At 39.9% G+C, this 12775-nt stretch overlaps 1 long non-coding RNA gene and 1 pseudogene across 2 annotated transcripts; both read right to left on the bottom strand.

Moving 5' to 3' along the window:
• Nucleotides 1–6342: 6342 nt before the first annotated feature.
• On the bottom strand, nt 6343–7662 carry LOC120260660 (annotated as a pseudogene).
• Nucleotides 7663–9582: 1920 nt separating this feature from the next.
• Nucleotides 9583–12163, bottom strand: LOC120259862. Of its 2 annotated transcripts, none has more exons than XR_005536359.1 (3): nt 11946–12163; nt 9835–9903; nt 9583–9731 (listed from the first exon to the last, which is right to left on the bottom strand). It is a non-coding gene; the product is annotated as an uncharacterized LOC120259862 (long non-coding RNA). The 2 variants fall into 2 exon arrangements; XR_005536358.1 differs by lacking the exon at nt 11946–12163 and adding an exon at nt 10798–10838.
• Nucleotides 12164–12775: the final 612 nt, after the last annotated feature.

Here is a 12775-nt window from a genome sequence, read left to right as displayed (position 1 = left end):
ACCTGTACCTCGAGTAGGGAAAGAACCATTAGATCTGTCTCTCGCATCGGCTGCCACACCTGAGTTCGCGTGACCAGCACATGAGCCTGATCTGCCTCATCGAGCGTGACCTCACTGTCGGGTGACCAGCATCCACGGTCTAAAGTCAGATTATGTGGGGGCAACAGGGACCAACGAAGAGGAATCCAGCGGTGATGAAACGAAGGTCCGAGGTTCCTTCTCCGTCACCCTTCGATCGAGATCCAAGAAGGGACTCGAGTTGACCGCCGACCCTCGTGGCACACGAGGCGGTGGAGAAACTCGGTCATGCCCAGTTCTCACCGTCTAAGGGCAGGATTTGGAACCATGACTGATCACCCTGCAGTTGTAACAGAAAGTGGGAAGACACTCATATATCACCACAATGAAGACTCATTGAGAATCATCTCCAACTCAAAACTCTCGACAGAGAGGTTTGGATAGATCAATTTCTATATAAACACGAGCGAACTTTGTTCTGGTTAAAGAGGAAGTGAGATCATCCACCTTCAGAAGCGAGCCCATGTAGGCAGTGATAGTTTCTAGAGTGTCATCAAACTAGAACTCCACCGAAAGGTTATGGAGTTGAACCCACACATCAGCATTCGAGAGTTTAGCAAAGGAAGGTTCAAAAAATAGTTACCAGGGAGAAAGTTGAAGAATGATTCTGTTAAGGGCCCACCGCCCATCATCCAAAAGACTCTGAACAGCTTCGTGAGAAGGACATCAAATGAGAATGAACCCATTTGGAAGATCAAAGATGTGGATCTCGCCAAACTCAACCCATTTGACCATCAAGCTTGCCTTCACTTGATCAAATGGATAGGGTTTGCAAAAAAATTTTCCATATAAAGAGTTTTGGAATCTAAGTTTGGCCCTGGAAATGGAGTCTCTGTCAAATTTGACAAAGTCGGAAGAGGTTTCTTTGAGTTTGGCCAGTATTTGAGGATTATGAAGTGGAGAAGAGTCAATGAGACTGGGAACAGAGGAGACAACCTGAGCCCATGAATGCATACCAGTATGAGGAGGAGGTGAAAGAGGGGGAACTTGTACCCTGCTTGCTGATGCAGTGGTATACTCGAGACCGTTGATTCGCGCACGAATACCCGGTAACAAGCTTCCAACACCTGTTGATCAAAGATATCCAGGAATTGGGAAGAGTAAAATCTTATTACTCAAGAAAATGATGATTACAAAACTGATTTCCTCTTGTCCATAGGCTTACATTAAATATGCGAAAATAGCACTAAGAAAGGAGATAATTCAAAAATTTATCAAAAATAGTAAATTCTCAAATATCAGCAAGAAATAAGAGATCTATCAAAATAAAGACAATTGCCACAAACGGCTTACAAATCAGAGATTTCTATCCTAAGATATAGCGAAATCAATTATTACTAAAAATAGCAAAATTAGGGTTTTCGAGGCCTAAACGATGGAATTTGGCCAAATTTTGGTATGACTCACGAGTTTGTATCCTACAAACTCGTGACTTTTGTTCCTTGACCAATTTCCCATCAAATAGACCAAGTAAAACCATAAAATCTCGTCGCCCGCCAAATTACCGAAATGCCCTTGAGTCGTACTTCTCCATGTACGCACATACCACATCATCTATGCGCCCGTCATCATTCTCCCCTAGATGGAGAGAATTCGCCCTCGAATTGTCATCGTCGGAAGAGTCACCATAATAGGGTATCAAATGCTTGACATTGAAGACATCAGCCGTACGGATGTGGCTCGGGAGCTGAAGCCGGTATGCATTGGAATTGATCTTCTCAATGACCTCAATGGGCCCAATTTTCTTGGCCTTATGCTTGTTGTACTCCCCAGCTGGAAAACGCTCCTTGGACAACACTGCCCACACAAAGTCCCCAACCTTAAACGCAACATGGCGGCGCCGTTGGTCTGCATGTTGCTTGTAATGTATATTGGCGGCGTTCAAGTTGTCAAGAACGGTCTTATGAATGTTCTGTAAGCTCGTTACAAAGTCATCCGCTTTCCCATATATCGAGTCTTCGCTGGTAGGGGAATCAAGTCGAGGGGTCCACGAGGAATTACCGAGTACACCACCTTAAATGGACTGAACCCTGTACTTTTGTATATAGCATGATTGTGAGCAAATTCTGCCTGACTCAATCTCACATCCCACCCTTTAGGATAATCCCCCACAAGACAACGAAGCAAGTTACCCAGTGAGCAGTTAACGACTTTAGTTTGCCCATCCTTCTAAGGATGATAGGCACTGCTAAGATTGAGTCGAGTGTTCACCATCTTCCACACACTTCGCCAAAAGTGGCTAAGAAACCGTGTATCTCGGTCGGAGACAATTGAGGATGGTAGGCCGTGGAGGCGGTAGACATCACGGAAGAGTAGCTGGGCCACATTAACAACATCCGTCGTCTTCTTGCAAGGAATGAAATGCACCATCTTTGAAAAATGGTCTACTACTACAAAAATAGAGTCGTTACCACGTTGAGTACGTGGCAAACCCAGCACAAAGTCCATACTAATGCCCATCCATGGCTGAGAAGGTACTAGCAACGACATATAGAGCCCAGCATTGGTTGCGCTCCCTTTGGAGATTTGGCATATTTGACATTGTTGAACAAACTTTTCAACATTCTTACGCATGCCTGGCCAGAAGTGGGAAGCTTGAATTAACTGGAGCGTCATGTCCCTCCCCACATGGCCTTCACCGTGCAACTCTCTGATAATGTGCACCCGTAAACTGTAACCTGGAACACAGAGCTGGTTTCCCCTGAACAAGAATCCATCATGGAGTAGGAAATCTGTCCGTTTTGCCGCCTGTACATCTAGGAGGATCTCCGAGAAATATGGGTCAGTTACAAATAAATCACGAAAAGAGTCAAAACTAGGTACCTCGACTCATAATGTGACTAAAAGGTTGCTTCGCCTACTGAGCGCGTCCGCCACACGATTAGAGACCCCTGCTTTGTGCTTCACAACAAAGGTAAATTCATCTAGAAAGTTCACCCATCGTCCATAGCGGGTTGACACTTTATCTTGTTGATGTATATGTCGTAGGGCGCCGTGGTCTGTGTATAGAATGAACTCTCGTTGGATGAGGTAATGCCTCCAGCGCTTGATATCTTGCACCACATCATAAAACTCAATTCAAGCGTGCGCTAGACAGCTTCTCACTGTAAAACGCAATGGGCCGCCCTTGCTGACTTAGGACACCCCCAATGCCCACCTTGGATGCGTCTGTGTGAAGCTCAAATGGATGGGCGAAGTCAGGAAGTGCCAAGACAGGGGCAGTGGTCAAGCGTTCCTTGATCAATTGGAAAGCAACCTCGGTGTCAGCGGTCCATGTAAATTTGTTGCCCTTCATGCACTCAGTCAACGGTGCCATGATGCTGCTAAAATGAGCGATGAACCGCCGATAGAAGAATGCAAGGCCGTGGAAGCTTCGCACCTCGGTGATAGTTGTTAGAGCTGGCCAATCTTGTATCGCCTTGATCTTGGCCTCGTCCACTTGTATTCCTTCCCCTGAAACAACATAACCCAAAAACAATACCTTGGGTGTGAAGAAGACACATTTTTTCTTTGCCGCATAGAACTCTTGGGATTGAAGAGTGGTGAGGACATCTCGAACATGTACAAGATGCGTCTTCTCATCAGGGCTATAAATGAGGATGTCATCAAAATACACGACCACAAATTTGCCAATGAATGGGCGCAAAAGTTGGTTCATGACACTCATGAATGTGCTAGGGGCATTAGAAAGCCCAAAAGGCTTCACCATCCACTCGTACAATCCTTCACGCGTCTTAAACATTGTCTTCCACTCGTCACCAGACCGCACGCGAATCTGGTGATACCCGCTCTTCAAGTCTAGGTGTGTGAACAACATAGCCCCGCTAATCTGGTCAAGCAGATCATCTAATCGAGGAATAGGGAATCTATACCTGATAGTGATTTTGTTGATGGCCCGGCTATCCACACACATGCGCCAAGTGCCGTCTTTCTTTGGTGTCAATAAAGCAGGGACCGCGCATGGGCTCATGCTCTCGCGGATATGTCCTTTCGCCAATAGTTCTTCTACTTGACGCCTTAGTTCTTCATGCTCCTTCGGGCTCATCCGATAATGTGGTCAGTGTGGCAAGACAGAGGCAGGCTGGAGCTCTATCTGATGCTGTATGTCCCGCAGGGGTGGAAGTCCCCCCGCTAAATCATCAGGGAAGACTTCTTGGAACTTGTCAAGTAAAAAAAAAACGATATCTGGAATTTCCGGCATCTCCACGTCTTCGGTGATTGTTTTCCAGAGCAAGACGCAGTTCCTGAATCCTGTAACTCTCTCCCAAATGGCGCATAGGACAACAAGTTGGTGTTGGTGGTGTTTGGTGCTTCCACAGGCTTGTTGGGCACCAACACTATTTTCACGCCGCTGTAGACAAAGCTATAAGAGTTTGCGAGGCCATCGTGTGTCACCTTCCGATCGTATTGCCAAGGTCTGCCCAATAATAAATGATAGGCATCCATAGGCACAACGTCACACCATACTTTATCTCTGTACTTCGGGCTAATCGAGAAGGTGACCAAAGCGCGCTTGCTAACCATAAGCTCGCCACCCCGCTTGAGCCAAGCCAGCTTGTACGGCGTCGGGTGTCGCTGAGTGGATATATTCAGCTTTTGTACTGCTTCGTCAGAGATAATGTTCTCACAACTACCTGCATCAATCACAAACTTGCATACCTTTCCAAGGATAGTACAGGTGGACTGGAAGATGTTAGATCGCCGCCAATCATGTTCAGTAGCCTTGGGTGTTAAGCAGGATGTTCGTACGACCAAGGCCGTACCAATGTCACCTTCAACAATCTCCTCATTAAGGACATCTTCATCAAATACAGGCCGAAGAATGTCTCCCATCTCCTCTTCTTCCTTGACAAGCATAACTCTCTTCCCTGCCTTCCTGCAATCCGCTTGACGATGCCCCTTTTCTCCACAACTGAAACACTGAAGGTTGCTATTAGTTCCCCTGGTCATGATAGGTCCTGTGGAACTCTCCGCAGTAATTCCCCCTCGGGCCAGCCCACCCGTCGAAGAAGGAGTCTGACGGCCTCCTCTAGGTGTTCCCCCAGAACTCAATGGGACTGAACGCCGCTGTTGCTGTTCAATAATCAAAGCTTATTGATGGGTTGCCGAGATGGAGATTGGGTCGAACAAGTTGACGGTCTCCTGGATTTGGGTCCGCAAGCCACCGATGTACCTCGCTACCAATTGATCAGTTGATTCTTGAACTTCGTTCAGAGCCAGTAACTGATAGAACTCCGTGGTGTACTCCTCCACGGTGCGAGCTCCTTGTCGTAGATTATGCAATCTACTGAAAATCACGCGCTAGTAATTGTGGGGGTAAGAAATTGGAGTGCATGTGCTTCTTCATCTTCTCCCAGGAGTTGATCTTGTCCTTTCCCAACCTGCTACGGTTGAGCTTCAGTTGTTGCCACCATGCGGTTGCGGGCCCACGCAGCCGCGTCGCCACTAGCGCCGCTCTTTTATCATCCGTGACCCCTTTGAACTCCAAGATCTTCTCGACAGTGGTCAGCCAGTCAAGGAACTCCTCCGCTTGTAGTCCACCATGGAATTCTGGAATATCGACCCATATGCCAGATTCCCAATGCCTATCTTCATCGCGGTAGTGTCGATTGTCACCCCCACGATCTTGCCCTCCTCGTCGCCCTGCTAGGGCAACGTCAGCAAAGTAGCCATTGTCTTCCTCAATGGTGCCTTCGCTTCCACTCTCAGAAACACGCCCCTGATTGACGCTACCCATCATTTGGGTAATCAGTTCAGTCAGCTCCTCCATCATCCGCTCCATCCGACGGTTAACTTACTGCTCAAATCTAGCATTGTCCTCACGATCGTAGATCTCCTCCATCCTTTGCGTAGGGCGACCTGCACCTCGTCCTCGTGGTGGCATGATCGATTCGGCTCTAGTACCAAACTGATGCAGCCGTATACTCGAGACCGTTGATTCACGCACGAATACCCGGTAACAAGCTTCCAACACCTGTTGATCAAAGATATCCAGAAATTGGGAAGAGTAAAATCTTATTACTCAAGAAAATGATGATTACAAAACTGATTTCCTCTTGCCCATAGGCTTACATTAAATATGCGAAAATAGTACTAAGAAAGGAGATAATTCGAAAATTTACCAAAAATAGTAAATTCTCAAATATCAGCAAGAAATAAGAGATCTATCAAAATAAAGACAATTGCCACAAACGGCTCACAAATCAGAGATTTCTATCCTAAGATATAGTGAAATCAATTATTACTAAAAATAGCAAAATTAGGGTTTTCGAGGCCTAAACGATAGAATTTGGCCAAATTTTGGTATGACTCACGAGTTTGTATCCTACAAACTCGTCCTACAAACTCGTGACTTTTGTTCCTTGACCCGTTTCCCATCAAATAGACCAGGTAAAACCACAAAATCTCGTCTCCCGCCAAATTACCGAAATGCCCTTGAGTCGTACTTCTCCATGTACGCACATGCCACGTCATCTATGCGCCCGTCATCACTTGCCATAGTAAGGGGGGCGAGGAGAATGAACAGAAGAGAAGAGCACAGGGAAACTTAGAGGTCTGGTTAATGTTACTAAACTCTGGTGAGCCGAAGCGTGAACAATACAATACACTGATACACTGCACACATATGTTTTATCCCTTACACTCTCAACAAGGGGAGGGAGTGACACTATTTACCCATATGTTGTCCTTTCCCCATTCACAGGCTAAGTTCTTTGTCAACTGATTCATTGCTTCTTTTGTTGTTGCATAAGGAGATCCAAAAGGAACCACAACGACCCCGGCAATAGAGGAGATGAACACTATGCTTGCAGACCCAGAAGCCTTAAGGAGGGGATGAGAGAGTTGGCAGAAATGGAAAGCAGACTCAAAGTTTGTGGCCCACATTAAAGATGTCTCCTCCTCAGTATACTCCACTGTTGGTTTTACTATGGTTGTCCCAGCATTATTTATCTAATGATATGATGATGTTCATGCAAGCCAAGATACTAATAAATTAGATGAATATAAACATGTACAATATTGTACGTTTTGAAAAGTTATATATACCAAGATGTTAAGCTTTCCTCCAAAGATGGAAGAGACTTGGGCGATGAGCTGCTGGCATTGCGGGCGTGAAGAAACGTCACAGACGGAGCCGGTGACTTGGAGACCTTTGCCAGCCTAGAGTTGCAAGCTTGCATTCAGCTCTGCTTCATTCCGTGAGCAAGTGTGCACTGCTGCTCCCAACGTTGCCAATTCCTCAACCACTGCCTTTCTGCATGAATGTAAGCATGTATGCCTGAAAGAGTCTATGATATATAAAGAAAAGTTTCAATGAAGAAGAAGAAGAAAACGAACCCTACTCCTTTGGTTCCTCCAGTGACAAGTGCTGTCATCCCCTTCAGAGACCATTCCCAATATTTTTATCTTCCATCTCTTGTGCTGTGTGGATGCCCCAGATGTTGGATGTTGGATTCCTCCGTGTATATATATATATATATATATATATCTATAACCTAACATTCTTGTACACGGCGTGTACTGACATACATAGCTCCACCTACTTAATCTCTACAGTCTTCATTTAACAGCCTCATGCTAAGGGTAAGGGTTAGGGCCTCTCAATAGTGTAGCAATAACAACCTATATATATAGTGTTGTGTGCTTGGAGAGAGGAAAGAAATTTTGGAATGATTGATAAAATTAGTTCCAGATATTCTCTCTCTACTCAACACAAATTAATGTTACCATCATGCTCAAGAAATTTTGATCTATCTATCTGACACTTGTATTAGAAAAGAACATCCACCTAACACACGTATAGGAATGAAGAATTTAATTTATTTTTTGCCGTGATGACATGAATTTACTTGAAAGCAAATATCACACGGAACAACTCTCGTCATATATGCACTTATCAATATATCATTTGACAACTGAGATATCACCTTCGGTTTCTTTGTCTTAATATAAACTTTTTCTGAATAACACTTCAGTGATTTTGTAATAGCTCTACTTGTAATAATTATTTTAATGAATTTCGTGGTTTCACCATTTTTTTATAATAATAATAATAATAATAATAATAATAATAATAATAATAATAATAATAATAATAATAATTGATTTGTATTTAAATATCGGTGTAGTTCATTCCTTTTAAGATATATTATTATGTAAGCATGTACAAGAAGAATACTATAAAATAAATCTGCATCATTGATATATATTATTAATATCATATACCATGTGTACATCCAATAATTTGAGACGATGCATGACAGTATATATAACAATTTTTTAATATCATAAAAATAAATAGTTTTAGCTTATGTTATCAAAATTCCGACTTAATTTGCATCCGCACATTTCTTCCTATCTCCCGTTTTATTTCCTTTAAAGATGATAATTTTCAAATTTTAAAAAAAAGTTCATAAAATTTCATCCCAAAACTTTAGAGAACATTAATAGTTTTTATAACAATACTTAGCATTTTACTTGATATCTCTTAAAATGATTGGCTTATAAAGAATTAACTCCAACAAATTTAATAAGAAGTATCATAGTGTTTAAGTAAATGATAATCTTGCATGAATGAACAAAAAAAATATCGTACCAAACAACAAATATTGTTCATTACAAAAATTATAAATTTAATCAATTAGAGTATACAATACAAATCCCACTAAACCCAACCAAATGGGGCACACGTGCAGAGTTTGAGTTTTGAGGCAATGAGTTGTATGATAATTTGTTTCTAGTGATGAAGTTGATTTAGTAGTCTTTGATCCCGAGTGTGTTAGATCCAACCTTGTCGAAACAACAAAAGATGGTGTATGGTTATGTTTTGAAGTAATTATATAAAAGTAGTGAATTTGAAAATGCATTGGAAGGTGACTTTTAACCAAATATTTTGACTAATTATAGGCAACAAACGCCTCTTAATTAAGAAATTATTAAAAGAACAGGCAGGTATAGAGGTGCACTAATTACATTAGTTTATTGATTTCCTAAAAAAATCCCCCTGCCTGCAATCTTGAAGGGTTGAAATTACTGTTTTTCATACATAAGACCCACACCCGGATCATGAATAGTATTCATGAACAGTATCAACCAAAGTGTTCAGTGCATAAACAATACAAGATGAGTACTATTGGGGAAAAATTCGAATCCTTACCCTCCCCTTACACTTTTGTGTCATACAATTAGGCTATCTAATAGTTGACCCTTTAACCAAATTTAATTAAAATTAATAATCCCCCCAACCAAAAAAAAAATTTACTGTAGCTTTGGGCGTTTAATGTAGGATTTGCACTCGATGGTGTCTCTGAAGCCTAAGCCATTATTTTAACCTTTTTTTTTTTTTTTAAAAAAAAATATTGATTTGAATAACTTTTAAATTACTTGAATTTATTCATTTTGCAATTTTTTTCACCTAATGTGATATTTGACAGTATTAAACAATTTAATAACAAAAAAGCGATGCAGGCTCTTAGCTAAGTTACAATGGACCATAAAAGAACTTGTAATTTTTGACACCTAAAACTTTTTTTTTTGGTGACAATGTGGGTAAGTCTGTCACGCCCCGAACCCAGCTTTATGGACCCGGGATGCTGACAAACGACCGTACACCTACAAGACCGAAACCAAGTAGGCATATAAGGCCTCAAATCCTGATCCAAAACAGAACAATGAATCAAACTCAGTGGATTGTAAAAAAAATATAAACTTATTCAAATAAAACCTAGGCCCACAAAAAAAAAAGGGACTTATTACAAGCTAAATAAAACGGCGATGGCCCAACGATCCTTGCTAAGCTATCTGCCACTGACCTCTACTCCTGATCTGAAAAAAAAAATATCAACAAAATTTATGAGCTTGACAGCCCAGTAAGCACCCACTAAAAATATTGGGATCATTTACACAAAATCATAATTTATCAAAATGAGAAAATCGGTAACCAGAATTATTTCAGGTAAACAAAGATGTCAAAACCGAGCATATAGGTCCCCCAAGCAACTATTGCCAAAACAAAATCACAAAATTCATATGTTTACCCTCGGTGACCCGAGACAAAATTTAACAAAAGTCATATTTTTACCCTCGGTGACCCCTAGCCAAAATTATCAAAGGCCGATATTCTTCATCGACGGCAAGCGGTGGGAAACTATAGTTTCTAGAACAAAATACGTGTCGACACGGTCAGTGTTTAACCCCCAGTGACAGGGTTATTGCAAAGTTATTTGGGGACTAGTTTCTATGTCAAAATACTTTCTGTTCACAAAACGATGAACTAACAAAATTCAAAACAAGCAAAGTACAAGAATTTACAGTAACATGATCCCATTTTTGTCATATCAAAATACACCAGTTAATGGAGTACAAACATGAACAGATAATAAAAATAATAATATTCTTTAATAAAAAAATAACTAAAAACATATCTAAAATTCATAATTGGAATAATACATATTTTAGATAAACTATTTAAATTTTTACAAATAAAATAATCCGAATTAAAATAAATATTTAAACCTTTCCGATAATTGTAATCCAAAATAAAATATCATTAACTCAAAATTTCAAATAATTTAAAGTAATTCCAAAATAATAATAAATAAATAATTCAAAATATATATGTCAAAATAATCAGTAATTTTCTTTAAAAATTCCAAAAGTTCACAAAACTTAAATTTTCAAGTATATACATATAATAGGATTTATATGTGGGATACTTACCTGATTAACGCCCAAAAATACTCCCAAACCTTACATTCTTGGCATGTCCTATATTTGGGAAGAGATCCTATTAGCTTTAAATAACAAAATCGAGGCTAACAAGCAATAGTATATATATATATATATATATATATATATATAAAGATTTTTAGAAGGGTACAAATGCAAAAATTTCAAACTATTATTCTACACCCCCAAATATTGATTATTGTGAGGGTACAATAGCAATTACCCACTTTAAGAGCCAAATCAATAATTCCAACATGATCAATGAGTACTAAAACCCTCAAAACTTCACTCACACTTTTCCAAATCACAAATTTAAAAATTCTGGGAATAATAGACACCTAACACTATGACATAGCCGAAATTCACATAATTTAGAGTACTACTCAATTTATAACATTCAATTGAATTTCTAACTATTTCTGCAAAATTATAATTCAGACATATACTATTAAAATATGCATATCTCTTAACCTAAAACTCCAAACTTAATGAAATTTTACTGACAATCATAAAACTCAAAAATGAACGACTTTCTTATTTTTCACCTTATCTAATTCAATCTCCCTGATTATCAAAATTGGCCATGATTCTTCAAGTTCTGCACAGAAATATCATCCGAGACAATTATATTAATAAGGCTATATCTCACAGACTATAGATGCATAAAATCTGAAATTTTGCAGGTATTTATGTAACATCAAAATCTACAACTTTCATATTTTACTCTCCTCCAAATTCTTCCTCTAAGATCTCTAAAATCGGAGAGGGATTTCTACTATTGTCAAAACGAAAATCTGAAACCTATCAAACTAAAACAACTAGCAATTCCTTTCACATGGCGAAAGATTGTATCTCAATCAACTATACTTCAAATTACATCAAACATATCATGCAAGATCTCATCCTTGAGAAGTGATTTAATCCATAAAAACTTCATGATCAAGATCCTAAGTGCACACATCAAAAGAGAAACAAAACTCCTTCAAACCACAAATTGGGAACAAACCCTAGAAACTCAAGGGCTAAATCTAAAGTTTAAAGGTGGATCACAAATATGAACAAATTTTAGGGTTTCAGAAAGAAAGAAATCTAGAGCCAACCGGCATCAATAATAATTGCACAAAGCTTAAAGATCCTACCTTGAAAGAAGCAAAACAACTCTCGAGAAGAAGATCCACTTGTCCTTGCCACCGACACCACCATGAAATAAAGGAAAAGAGGGCTAGGGTTTTTTTTTTTTATTATAAGAGATCGTGGCGGTGGAGCTGCAATCAGATCGTGATATTTGGTAACCGTAAGGATAAGAGCAAGGGTTTTAAAATCTTTTAAATCAATGGCTCTGATTGAAAAAGCTTGCATTGACGGCTAGGATCTAATTTAAGGGGTGGGGCTCACAAAGTCACTACCTAAAATATACATAGACAGAGAGCTCCCCTTGAGAGCCTAGCTCTACTAATAAGGAGCACACTTAAGCATCATGCACCTTTATCCTTCACGAGAGTAGGAGTTGAACTCCTATTAACAAATACAAGTGAGAAAAAATTTAATGCAAACTGCAAAGGCGTTATAATGAGTTCATTTTTTTTTTCATTTTTGATATCTCCCGCATGCCTTCATCCTCGCCAATTCTTCCTCTTCTTTGTTTTGGGGAAAACTTTTTAGCTAATGAGTTCATCGTTTAAAGAATATTATTCTGCAATGCCGAAGCACAAAATGGATAAGAGTTTTACAATCAAGTAACAAGCACAAATATTAGATCTGCCAGGAAAGAGAGATAACGAAACAAAGAAGAGAAGGTAGTACGGGAACATAATGACTTCAAGTCTTTAGTAAGGTATTGATCAAAACCTTTCCTCAATGAAAATGGATTAAGTATTTAACAACTAAAAAAGAGTCATCAAATCTAAAGAGCACACTAACGGATACTTATGAGGTGTGTAAAATAAATATGTGAATATGCAAATATTGT

The sequence above is a fragment of the Dioscorea cayenensis genome, chromosome 5, assembly GCF_009730915.1.
Source record: "Dioscorea cayenensis subsp. rotundata cultivar TDr96_F1 chromosome 5, TDr96_F1_v2_PseudoChromosome.rev07_lg8_w22 25.fasta, whole genome shotgun sequence".
NCBI lineage: Eukaryota > Viridiplantae > Streptophyta > Magnoliopsida > Dioscoreales > Dioscoreaceae > Dioscorea > Dioscorea cayenensis.
This window is presented reverse-complemented; position numbering and strand designations above follow the sequence as displayed.